The 12,116-nt window shown below is 36.3% G+C and overlaps 1 protein-coding gene across 3 annotated transcripts in view; it reads left to right on the top strand.

Moving 5' to 3' along the window:
* The first annotated feature begins 951 nt into the window (after positions 1-951).
* Positions 952-12,116, top strand: part of Pkia (cAMP-dependent protein kinase inhibitor alpha) — a 75,661-nt gene continuing 64,496 nt past the window's right edge. For 2 of the 3 annotated variants that reach the window (XM_048358894.1, XM_048358892.1), the window contains exon 1: positions 952-1,062. The gene's annotated coding sequence lies outside the window, so the exon portion shown is untranslated. The remainder of the gene's footprint in view (positions 1,063-12,116) is intronic. The other variant, XM_048358893.1, reaches the window with a different exon arrangement.

The following is a 12,116-nucleotide window of genomic DNA, read 5'->3' as shown; positions in this document are numbered from 1 at the left end:
TTCTGTATCTTGGTTTCTAAATGTTACGCCTGTGGGCAGCGCAATCTGCTAAAGTAGGTAGGGAGGAGGAGGAGAAGGGGTGGTGGGGGTGAAATGACGGAGGACTAAGAGGAGGGTGAGGATGAGGGAAAGGAGGAATAGACAGGGTAGAGAAGGGTGGTCAGGGGAATATCTGTGTACCACTAACCAGCAAAAATCAAACATTTTTTAAAATTCTGATGCTTCTTGATTTCTTGCTTTGGTCATCTCTATTTCTCCATTCCTTTAGGAGATTCCCACTCTATAGCCTAGAGAGGAGAGATGCCAGCTTTCACAATTGTTAGTAGCTTAGTGCTCTCTCTGTGTGTGTCTCCCTCTCTGTCTCTGTCTCTGTCTCTGTGTCTCCCTCTCTGTCTCTGTCTCTATGTCTGTCCTCTCTGTCTGTCTCTGTGTGTGTGTGTGTGTGTGTGTGTGAGAGAGAGAGAGAGAGAGAGAGATGGAGCTTGTTCAAAAGGGGTTTAAAGATCCTTAATTCAGAATATTTTCAGAGTGTTTGTATGCATCTATCTCAAAAGACAATCTTAGTTCTCAGATTCCGCGAAATGAACAATACTGATAAGATGAAGAATAGGGGAAACCCACAGTCAGATGGAGCTGTCCACGGAGCCAGACTGATGGGGGAGCGCTGTGAGGAAGAACGGTCTGCAGATCGAGTGTCCCCGCCACTTCGCCTTTAGAACACAATCTATCCATGCTTCATTTGCAAAAACAATAATAAAAAACAAATCTACAGGGTGCCGGGGGAGCGGGGGTCGGGTTCAGTTTCTGGCCTTTCTTCCCAGGGACCCGCAGCAGTGCGTCTCCCCCCGCGGCTCACGTGCAATGTGGTGATCCGACAGGGATGACTTCATAGGGCCGGAGCTGGGCGGCGGGAGCGGCAGCTGCAGCTGGCAGGTGGAGTGGGGGCCCGCTGGATCTGAGATCTGACTGTGCAAGCGGTGCAGGGCAGTGCGGCCGGGGGCGGCGGGACTGCATCCTGGGGCAGCTGGCGCCCGGGACACGCGCTGACTCGATCCGGGGAAGGTAAGCAACCTGGCGATAATTAGCACTGGACGAGGTGCACGGTGCTTTCCGCCCTGGGAATATTGGGGTTTTGCAGTAGAGAGGGAACAAGGAGGGATACCCCTGCTGCATTCTCTACTGTGAACCCGAGTAATAACTGGGATTGAAATGTTACTCAGACAAGTGCTGGAGACGGGAGGAGCTGTGTTACTGAGCAAACAAAGGCGCCTTTCAGCCAGTCTACTCTTCTTAAAGATGATAACCATTTCGATGCTGGATTTGCTTAGACTCTGAAGAGGATTGGAAATGTGAACATAATTTGAGGGCTTCTTTTATCTTTCTGCATTCACTCGGTTATTTGCTGGGTTTGGGGCAGTAAGTCGTTGGCTACGGGCTGGGGACGTAATCAGAAATCTTGGTTCTCCTTTTACCATCCTGGGTCCTCTCTCTTCTCATTTTCAGACTGAGTCTGTGCTCATGTCAATGTCGCAGCATCTGCTTCAATTCGGAGCCTTTCCAAAGAGTCTCTTGGTAGGGGGGAAACGTCCCTCCTACTGTGGAGTTCAGCTTGGGTAGGGCAGCATTTGGAAGCTCCTTTCTTTCATTTCCAGTCGATTCTGAGACTCAGTGCTATGACTGACTGTCAAGAACCCAGAAAGGGCATTGCCTCACACAGAATTTCCTGTTGGGCATTCTTTCTCTCCCCTTATCTGCCAGTGTCTTTCCTGCAAATACATAGGAAGCAGCAGCCTGTTTTTCCCCATAACTGTGGTTGGCTACTGGAAGGTTTGAGAGAACAAACAGAATGTTATAGGCTTCATGCACTCCTTTCTAGATATAGATCTAAGTGGAAATAAAATGTGAAAACTAATTTACCCAGTTTTCTCTTGAACTGTTGTTAGTCCAGCTGGGTTTCAAGACAACAAGCTAATAGGGTTTAGGGCAAATCAGAGTACTGAATTTGCCATTGCTTTCCTAGATAACCAAGAAAGAGTTTCCAAAGGGCATTTCCCCATAGGCAATGGGAAAGCTGTGTAGCTGTCCAGTATAAGCCTCAGTTGACTTGAGTATTCTTAGATTTCTTGTCCATTTACGGTTCTTCCCACTTGTCCTAGGATGTCCCTTATAGCTACTGAGCTCAATTCCTTATGCTTATTGCCACCTAGGGATGCATATTTGAATAATTTGTTGTGAAATGGCTAAGATGGCTGTGAGATGTGCTACTTCATCGATAGAACAGTTGCAATAAGACAGACTGTGAGGTGTTTATGTGTCAATATTCTATTTAAAAGATCTGTTATCTTTACACTTGAAGTTAGAGAGTCCATTTGGCTCAACATCAATTTAAGCTTATGTTAATAAATTTACATAGATTACTGAAGAGAGTTTCTAGCTAAAATTGTACCTTTACTTACCTTCTTTTTTCAATATTGCTTTCTAGACAAAAAAAATCTGTTCTAAAAAATATCATGGTAATTCTAGTATATATTGGTATACATTTTCTAATAAATCATTAGAAAGTGTATATACATGTATGTATATCCTTTTAGAAAGATTTGAACTTGTTTCTTTGTTCCCGGGTTCAGTGTATGGGCCCAACAGAAATTAGTCTACCTCATGAACTGTCCTGCAGGATCTAAAAGATTTCAGGGCTACTTTTTTGTTTGTTATCATTATCACATATTGAACGTTTTGTTTTGATTTGAAAAATTATGCGTTTGAGAATTTTGGACCAGGTACACCAACTAGAAGAGGTAACAAAGAAAAAGATCAAAATCAAAACCTACTATTTTTTATCACTATTCCAATTTCTAAAACACTTAACTATTTAAATAATTGTTCTCAAGAATAATTAATGGTAAGTGATAATAATATAATAATTATTTTTAATAATTAGCTCAAAATATACTCAGCATAAATGATACTGTGATCTGTAGTGCTAAGATTCTATATTTCTTCAGTGAAGATCAGTACTGAAGAATATCTTAATAATGGTTAGAAGTTGAAAGTGTCTATGATGGGGTTTCTGAATAAATTGAAATCTCCAGGTTGAAATACAGTGAGTACCAAGGATGTGGTGCATCTTGAACTGGCAAAATCCCTGCCAATGCATTGCCAGGTGAGATTTATAGATCAGATTACTCCACTAAAGTAGTAGAAACCTTGTTGAAAAAAAGTAAATAAAGTTATTAAATTTAATTGTCAGTTTGGTGAAACTGAAAAAGGTAATTAAATGTAAGGGATTAATGAATTTATAGCAAGGTGTGTTTAAGTAATCCGAGGAAAGTTTCAAATTTTAAGTCTTTATGCAAAAACATCTGTATGGTTTTGTAATTAGAAATGAATGGTGACATTATTTCCTGATCTTTATCTCTCTGAGGAATGAAAGATTAACTGGGTAGTATTCAGAAAGGAAGGAACAATGGAAAATGGAATTATATGTATTATTAGATGCTAAATGGACTACAGACATTTTAGTGAATTTGACAAGATACAATCAAAATTTATTAATTGCTTTCCAATAGTATTTAGAAGCAGCACACTTAGTCTGGAAGACATTCTTATAACAAAAAAAGCATTTTCCATACTATGATGGGTCTATAGTACTGTCTTACTGACATTAGCTACAATTGAAATAGGCTTATCTTGAGATTCTGAAGAATGTAAAAGAATAAAGGTAGGAAGAGGACTGATCAGAAATGTCATTCTATTTCCTCAATGCCTCCACTGAGAATGGATACAAAATAGTGCTATTCTGAATGAGGCCAATGAACATTTCATTGACAGGTATCTGTAATATTTCTTTTGTTCAGTATGACTGGAAATAATATGTACCAGACTCTGTGTATCTGCTTGATCGAGTTTCTCAATAATCCTCTTAAGTACCTCTTGTCCAGCTTAAACCATGTAGTCTCTATTTCCCACGTGAAACTCCTGGTATCGTGGCTCTGAACCTCTACTTCTTTTAGCCCATTCTTCTAGGCAAGAAAGGTTTTCATATCTGATACTGCACTTTCATTAATCCTTCCCACTACCCATCTTCCTTCCCCCAGTCTGCTATGATTTCTTTTCCCTTGTCTAAATTCCTGTCAAATTGCTGTAGGAAATATTGGGGTTTTCTTCCAGGTGAACATGCTTTTTCTGTTTTTTCTAACATATCCTTGGTAAACAGGGACAAGAACTGAACATGTCTTATTACCTAAAAATACTCATGCTACATGTAGTGCCTAGTTATGAATATGGTAGGTGTTCAACAATATGAGTTTAGTAAAAAAAAACAAAACATATGTTGTTCAACTAAAGTTAAATATCTATCCATGTATTCTTCTTCACTGAGCTCTCAGTATTGTGGAACTACTTAGTTCCTTTAAAAAACAAAATCTTTATATAATAGCAAAGATACTGAAAGCACATCCATTGCCTATATTCAAGAAAAGTTCTTGTGAGACTACATGATCTTAATGTATATTATTTCATATGTTTTAAGACTATGGTAAACATAACAATATAGAACTTCAGGGAAACATTAAATAGCTCAATACACACCTTGCAATCTGAAAATTTGGAAGGCTGAAGCAAGGGAATTAATAGTTTAAGGCCAGCCTGGGCTAATGATCCTGATGCCGGCTTGGCTTACTTGGAGAAAGTTCCTCAAAAAGATATCTTTAAGGAAGATATTGTGTGATCTTAGTGTGCTTGCCCTGAGAAGGGCAAGGTGCCTTATACTATATAAGCACTTACGTTGTTTCAAGGCATTTTCCTATGTACTGTCATTTTCATGTGTACTATATGCTAATTTCATATTGAGAAAAATGATGCTCAGAAATGTCACCTAAATGGCACAAATTATTTCTGCATTGCCATGCTGCTCTTTCAAGTGTAATGCAGTGAATGGAAAGCATCTCAAAATCCTAATATCAGAGCCCTCAGAGAAGTTTTCAATTGTTTCCTGATTCATCTTTCTAGTGCTCTTTAAACATGTGGGTGTTAACATTCCTTTAACAATTCAATGACTAGAATGCATCTTTGCCACAGTAAACACACACACACACACACACACACACACACACACACACACATTCCCCTCCTCCCCACAGGCTTTTGATTTCACATACAGTTACAGGCTTTTATGGGTCCACTAAAGCCTTCTGTGAAGGGGTAAAGACTGTCTACTTTGAGCTCTGTGACAATATGTGCTTCTTTTGTTAGCTCAGACATTTCCCACACTTACTGTGATTTCTCCTTCCTCTGTTTTTCTGCCTTAGGACCTGGAATGAGAGTCCTCACACTAGTATTGCCATAGGCAGCTGAGATGTCTAGGAAGTAAGTGCCAGAGACAAGAGTGATTCAGAGTATCTTGATTCATCCTAGAAGGAACTCTGCATAGTGCACATTGCATATGATTTTTTAAGGTTTTCCAATCAAAACCATTTTTATATGAAAGAGTGAGTTTTCTCAAATTTAGAGTACTATGCTGCCAAATATGTAGAAGAACATTGCCTGCAGTTGACTGGTGTAGTCTGCTTTGAAATATATTCATTTCACTTCAGATGGATTTATATCAGCTGCACAAACAATTTATTCCTAGTAATACTGTCTCAAGTAATATATTTGCCTTTTGCAAATTAAGGAAAGAACAAGTTATGTTCAGCTCTCCCAGGTCCTAAAACAAGTGTCAGCCTAAAGAGCTGCAGTCACCTTAGGTAAATAAAACTGCAAACATGCTTAGCTAATATTTAAGGAGACTAGCAGGTTTCCAGCTGATTATAGCACACAAAAAGTTAGAGAAAGTACAACCTTAATCTAGGAGAAAAAGAAGATGGACAGATGAAAACATTCAAGATGACAACCCAAGTTCTTGCATATTTTATATTTTCTCAAAATGCCCTTTCTGAATTGAAAATAAAATAGTAATTGTATAAATGATATCAAAATATCACTTATATAACATGCCAAGCATGTTAACTTTATGCCTTAATTTTATAGATTTTACATGTTAAATTTTTATTATGGTAAAAAATACATTTATTAGAGGAATTAAAATGTGTGTGGATGGGCACCAATGGTTCATACCTGTAATCCTAGCTACTCAGGAGGCTGAGATCTGAGAATAGTAGCTCAAAGCCAGTCCAGGCAGGAAAGGCCATGAGACTCCTACCTCTAATAAGCCACCAAAAAGCTAGATATATCTTTTATCTATCTATCTATCTATCTATCTATCTATCTATCTATCTATCTATCTATCTATTGATATAAAAATCTCAGGGACAGCCCCCAGACCCTGAGTTCAAGCCCCAATTCAGACTCAAGCACACACACAGACACACTCACGCACACAAATATAATCAAATGTTTGTAATTTAAATATGGATTCCATATGGTATATTTTATGTCACTAAAATTAATGTCAATCCCATTAAAGTTAATATATAAAAATCTTACCAGGAAGTTTATTTAAATATTGAACAATCACGACACTATCTAAGTTCAGAAGTTTGTCAGCATTCCAAACTGAACGTGTTAAATAATAACCCATTACTTGGCCCCTAAGCAAACTTTAGTCCGTAAGTGTCCTTTAGTCCCTAAGCAACCCTGTCTGTGCTTATGACTTTACCTGTTTTAGGTATTACATAAAAATGGATCCAACCAAATTTGTCTTATTGTATCTGCTTCTTACCCTTAGTGTATTTTGAAAGTTCATCTATATTGTATTTTAAATAAGAATTTACTCCACTTTTAAGATTGAATACTATTTCGTTTTATGTATATAACAGATTTTGTAATTTGTAAGTCCATAGTCTTTATATTGCCTTAAAGATGCCTAACATATACCATTCTATTTCATCTTTAACTGGTGCCTAGAATTGTGTGCTATCAGACTGCCATAATAAAAACATATTGATAAATATTTATTAAATTCTAAATTATTTTGTGATTTCAACATATGTGGTATTGGGGAAAGTGGTATGTTTCTTTGTATGTTGATGCTGATACCTGGAGTGCTACACAACTGTGTCATTATTGTGTTACATTATGCCAACATTTATAGTTGGATAAATACTTTAGCTATAAAATCATATTTTCAACAAAAAGTATTTTATATGTTCTAGAGTGACGTCAAACTATCCTCTTAAAATTTATCTTGAAACAGAATAAAACCCCAGAGAGGAGAATGTCTTATTTAAGCTGTATGTCCTAGTATTTGGAATCTGTGAAGTATCAACAAAATTAGCCACTAGAGAATAACCAATTTTCAAGAAGGATTTATTCTGAAAACATAATCTGTTACCACTACTCTGGAAAATAAATAGTGGCAAGCCATTGTCATCCAGGTTAACATCTCATCTTGGCTAATTATGTTAAGGGAAGAGAAGTAGATGAAGGAATAGTAGTGTGTGGGGAGAAATGCAGTCAGGAATTCAGTGTATAAAATAAATTAATAAAAGTGAGAAGTGGTGGGTAGGGAAAGATGGATGGGAAATTGTTGAAAGGGGTGACTTTTTTTTTTTACAAATATGTAGAGATAATTTTAAGAAATGAGAAAAAAGAATGATAGGAAAAAACAGATGCCAGTAGCTCATGCCTATAATCCTAGCTACTCAGGAGGCTGAGATATGAGCATCATGGTTCTAAACCAGTCAATGAGACTCTTATCTCTAATAAATTACTCAGTCACACTGTGGTTCAAGTGGTACAATGTTAAACTTGAATACAAAAAGGATCAGGGACAGTTCAAGCCACAGGACTAGAAAAAAAAAAAGTGATAGGAAAGGGGAACAGGCTCTATTGGGGGACAAGTGGGAAAAGCTTAATAGGAAGGGGAGGGATGATTGAGGGAGGGTAATGACACTGAATATTTAAATATCTTGCTAATGCTTTATGTGCATATGTAAAAATAGAAAAATAAAACTTGTTGGAATTGTTTTAGGAGAAGGAGTGATACACATGGTATGTTTGACAAAGGTACCTTTTAAGAAAATACAGAAGTGCCCAAATGACACATACCTTCTTTTTGTGCAACTAATATGTGTTAATTTAAAGTCTTCATTAAAAATGTGTTTTTCTAGCTGAAATATACAGTGAACTAATGGTCTTAACTTTTTAAATCATGTAAGTATATCTATTAGAATTGCCTAATAAGCAGTACAGAAAGGTGATGGGAAATTACATTTACACATTGAGAACCTCCATTAATAAAAGTTAGATAAGACATAGGTGGCGGGCTGGGGATATGGCCTAGTGGCAAGAGAGCTTGCCTCGTATACATGAGGCCCTGGGTTCAATTCCCCAGCACCACATAGACAGAAAATGGCCAGAAGTGGCACTGTGGCTTCAGTGGCAGAGTGCTAGCCTTGAGCAAAGAGAAGCCAGGGACAGTGCTCAGCCCTGAGTCCAAGGCCCAGGACTGGCAAAAAAAAAAAAAAAAAAAAAGACATAGGTGGCAATCCTATAAAAGAGAAGTGTAAATGGAATTTCTTTCCTTTCTCCAGATTAGACAGCAAAAGGATTGCAAAGCAAAGCATGAAATAGAAGCGTTTGATATATTTTATAAATGTTAAACTTCCTAGGAAGTTTACAGTATAACATATTATAGTAAGGACCATATAAAAATAACTAATCATTTTATAATCAGAAACTTTCAAGAACATATAGAATTTATTTAGCTCCATTTGTCATTTTGGCTTTTGTAAAGACATTCTAAAATATTGGTGGAACTGAGTGAATAACATTTAATTTTTAAATGTTTTTTGAAACAAATAATTTGTGTTCCACATAAGACCATCATAATTTCTGTGAGGTCATCAATTATGGATAATAATACCCTCCCTATTGTTTCTTTTCAAATCGGCCCTTCTTCTCTAAGTTTCTTAAGATGAGAATTAAAGATATCATACTAATATTTGGGCAGTTCAAAATCATAGAAAACCTGGGAAAGAGAACAAAAGACATTCGTTCCTCCTCTTTCTTCAAGGAAAACAGATGTAGAGTCAGAAAATTGCAAGTTGAATGTGTACTTTTCAATGATAAAATATTTGTAATTCACTTACTTTGTGTGTCTTTCAATTTCATCTTGAAGTTTAAAATCATAGAGGAAGTGAATCACGCTCAGTTGAAAACGTATCCCCCTTGCAGGAAAGCGACCTAGTGAAGCTGTAAACTCTTCATGGGCATTGTGAGGTACTATTTCAGACAGAAATTAAATCTGATACTAGATGACCTGTTTGGTTATTTTTAAGATCCATCAAGAAGTGTCAACAGTGTCTCTAAAGTACAGTGATTGCTCACTGGGACCTCTCCTTCCCTTCCTGTGTTTCTTCTCTCTCTCTCTCTCTCTCTCTCTCTCTCTCTCTCTCTCTCTCTCTCTCTCTCTTTCTCTCTCTCTCTCTCCCTCCCTCCCTTTCTCCCTCCCCCTCTCTCTTTCTTCCCTGTGTTTTTTTTTCATTTAAATTTTATTATAGAGATGATGTACAGAAGGGTCTCAGTTACATAAATAAGGTAATGACTACATTTATTTTTCAAATGTTACCCTCATTTTCTCCTCTTTCCCCCTCCTGGCCCCTTCCTCCCCAATTTGTTCATTTCTAACATAGTGTCTAGAGAGTATCGTTGTTGAATTGGTTCACCCTTTGTCCCATCATTTCTGTGATTCTCTTTCCCTTCCCAAAACAGATAAACTTATATACAAGACAAAAGGTACAGAAATCAAAAACTGTAACAACAGGAATAAATCAAGAGAGAAAAAAAAGAAAGAACTGCAAACAGTACAATAAAAAACCTCTTTGCAATATCTTGCAGTTCATTTCAATAAGCATTATTTTATATGGTCATATGCACATAGCTATTGAGACATTGTGATCCTACCCTAAGAATATTCTCCTTTGTTTTCAACTGTGCTATTTAAATAATCATGTTCAAGTGTAATTATTTGTCATTTACTATCCATTGGATTAAGCAAGTAGTTGATTGGGTGATCTGTGAAAAGTCACTTAGCTAGTAAATTTGAATGTTATTTTCCTTCTGAGTCATTCCATATGTCTACTCCCTCTTTTCACTGACTCATTAAGAGAAATGACAGTCAGGAGACTAAATAAGAGTGTAGGCTTCAGAATCAATGTGCCACAGAAAATGGAAGTGACTCCTTAACTGAAAAGCAGCAGTTGGTATTTTCTTTTCAGTGTCAAAGAGGCTAGGAGATGACAATCTGATTTATGGAACACTGTCAACATTCACCTCTTCCTCTAGAAAGAAAGCCTTCAGAAAAGCTACTGATTGAGTAATAGACACATAGTTTTTAAAAAATGTGTATACATTAGTGAAACTTTATAGTTAATCTATATAGTGTAAAATTGCCAAAACCTGAAAACTGACACATAGCTTTATAGCGTATCATATAGAGAAAGCTCTTTAGCCAGTGACATATTTCTATTATTTGAAACACCCACCAAATATAGAGGGAACAGGAAGAGGATGAGTATTTAGTTTAGTGCTATTTGATTAATTAAATTAAACTGAAAAAATAGAGCCTAACAACATAAAAACTTTACTACCAGACACATTCTCCTATAAAAGCTTCACATTTTGCACACACAAAACCATTCTTGGGATGGAGAGAGGTTTTGAAAGCATATGTTTTATAGTGTTTTTCTTTTTTTCTTAAATGGATTTCCATTATTGATAGAGATCATTTGAGCTTAAGAGAATGCGAAGAAAATTTGCTTATAACCTTAAGATTGTTACGTAAATCACACTTGTGCACAAGTGAGAACTATGTGTTGATAAACAGCTAGACCTATATTAGCAATCACTGATTGTGATTAGCAGCCTCTTTGTGTTTTCTGAGAATAACTTCAGATTTCCAAGTAAAAAACATAAATAGCTAGCATAAGTATGTTTTGCTTAATTTCCAAGACAACATTATTAGTACAGTTTATTCATTCAATATTCATGGAAGATTTGAAGGGTAGGTAGTAGGCATAGTCTCATTCTGAAATGAGGTCATAAACAAAAAAACTCCTGTTTAAAACACATATATGCATATGTATGCTTATACATAAATATCAATTTTATAAATAGACATGTATTTTTTGTATTTTAAGGTATTTTTATTTATATGTCTAAATGCATATTTATGATTATGTATATAGTCATTACTCTTCTTTTGATTTCTAATATTTGATTACTTCAACATTGGGGTACATTTATATTTAGACATTCAAGTTCTTGGAGAAATATTTGAAAAAATATTTATTTTCACAGTCAGATTTTACAAAGAAAACATTTTCACCAGCAGTTTTTCATACTTCTAAGATTTCATAGTCATTGTTTAATGCATGAGTATTTATGTTTGCATATGCATTTGTCTATTAAATTAGATCCTGTTTTTACAAATACTATCCAAATATATGAGAATGATGAATGGAATATTGGACTTTCAGATTGAAAATGTACTTGTTTCCTTTGGTTAATTTTTTTTCATCCATTATACTTAATGGAGAAAACATTCGGCCTCTCATTGGGCTTTCTACTTTGAGTAATATTTTGCCTAATGCATAAGACATCCTATTGGAATCTGAGATTCATACCATAATTTTCCAGTGTTTCTCAAGATCCTAATTTAGAAGCTTTTCATTTGAATGAAGTACTATGGAATATAGGCTTGTCCATTATGAATCTGTTTCACAGGTATTCCCCAGCACACACACACATACACACCCCACATTTATATTGGAGACTGTCTAAAGAAAGGGAGGAAGAAAGCTGTTTGCATCATGGACATTTCCAGTTATTTCTCTATACTCAACAACATGCAGTCATAGAAGATCTTGAACTTAAGAATGGAAATTCTATAGCTCTAAGCTATGCCCAAAGCTAAGGCACAGAACAAATGTATTATTAGTTTTCAAGTCAGCGAACCAAAGCCTGTCTCAAATTTATTTCCATCATTCTCACCATCCACCCCAACTCAAATAATTTACTGTTACATATTAGCTATGTTTTTTTTTGTTTTTTTTTGTTGTTTTTTTTTGGCCAGTCCTGGGCCTTGGACTCAGGGCCTGAGCACTGTCCCTGGCTTC

Source organism: Perognathus longimembris, chromosome 12 (genome assembly GCF_023159225.1).
Source record: "Perognathus longimembris pacificus isolate PPM17 chromosome 12, ASM2315922v1, whole genome shotgun sequence".
NCBI classification, from domain to species: Eukaryota; Metazoa; Chordata; class Mammalia; order Rodentia; family Heteromyidae; genus Perognathus; species Perognathus longimembris.
Note: the sequence above shows the minus strand (reverse complement) of the source record. Positions and strands in the feature narration are given on the sequence as shown.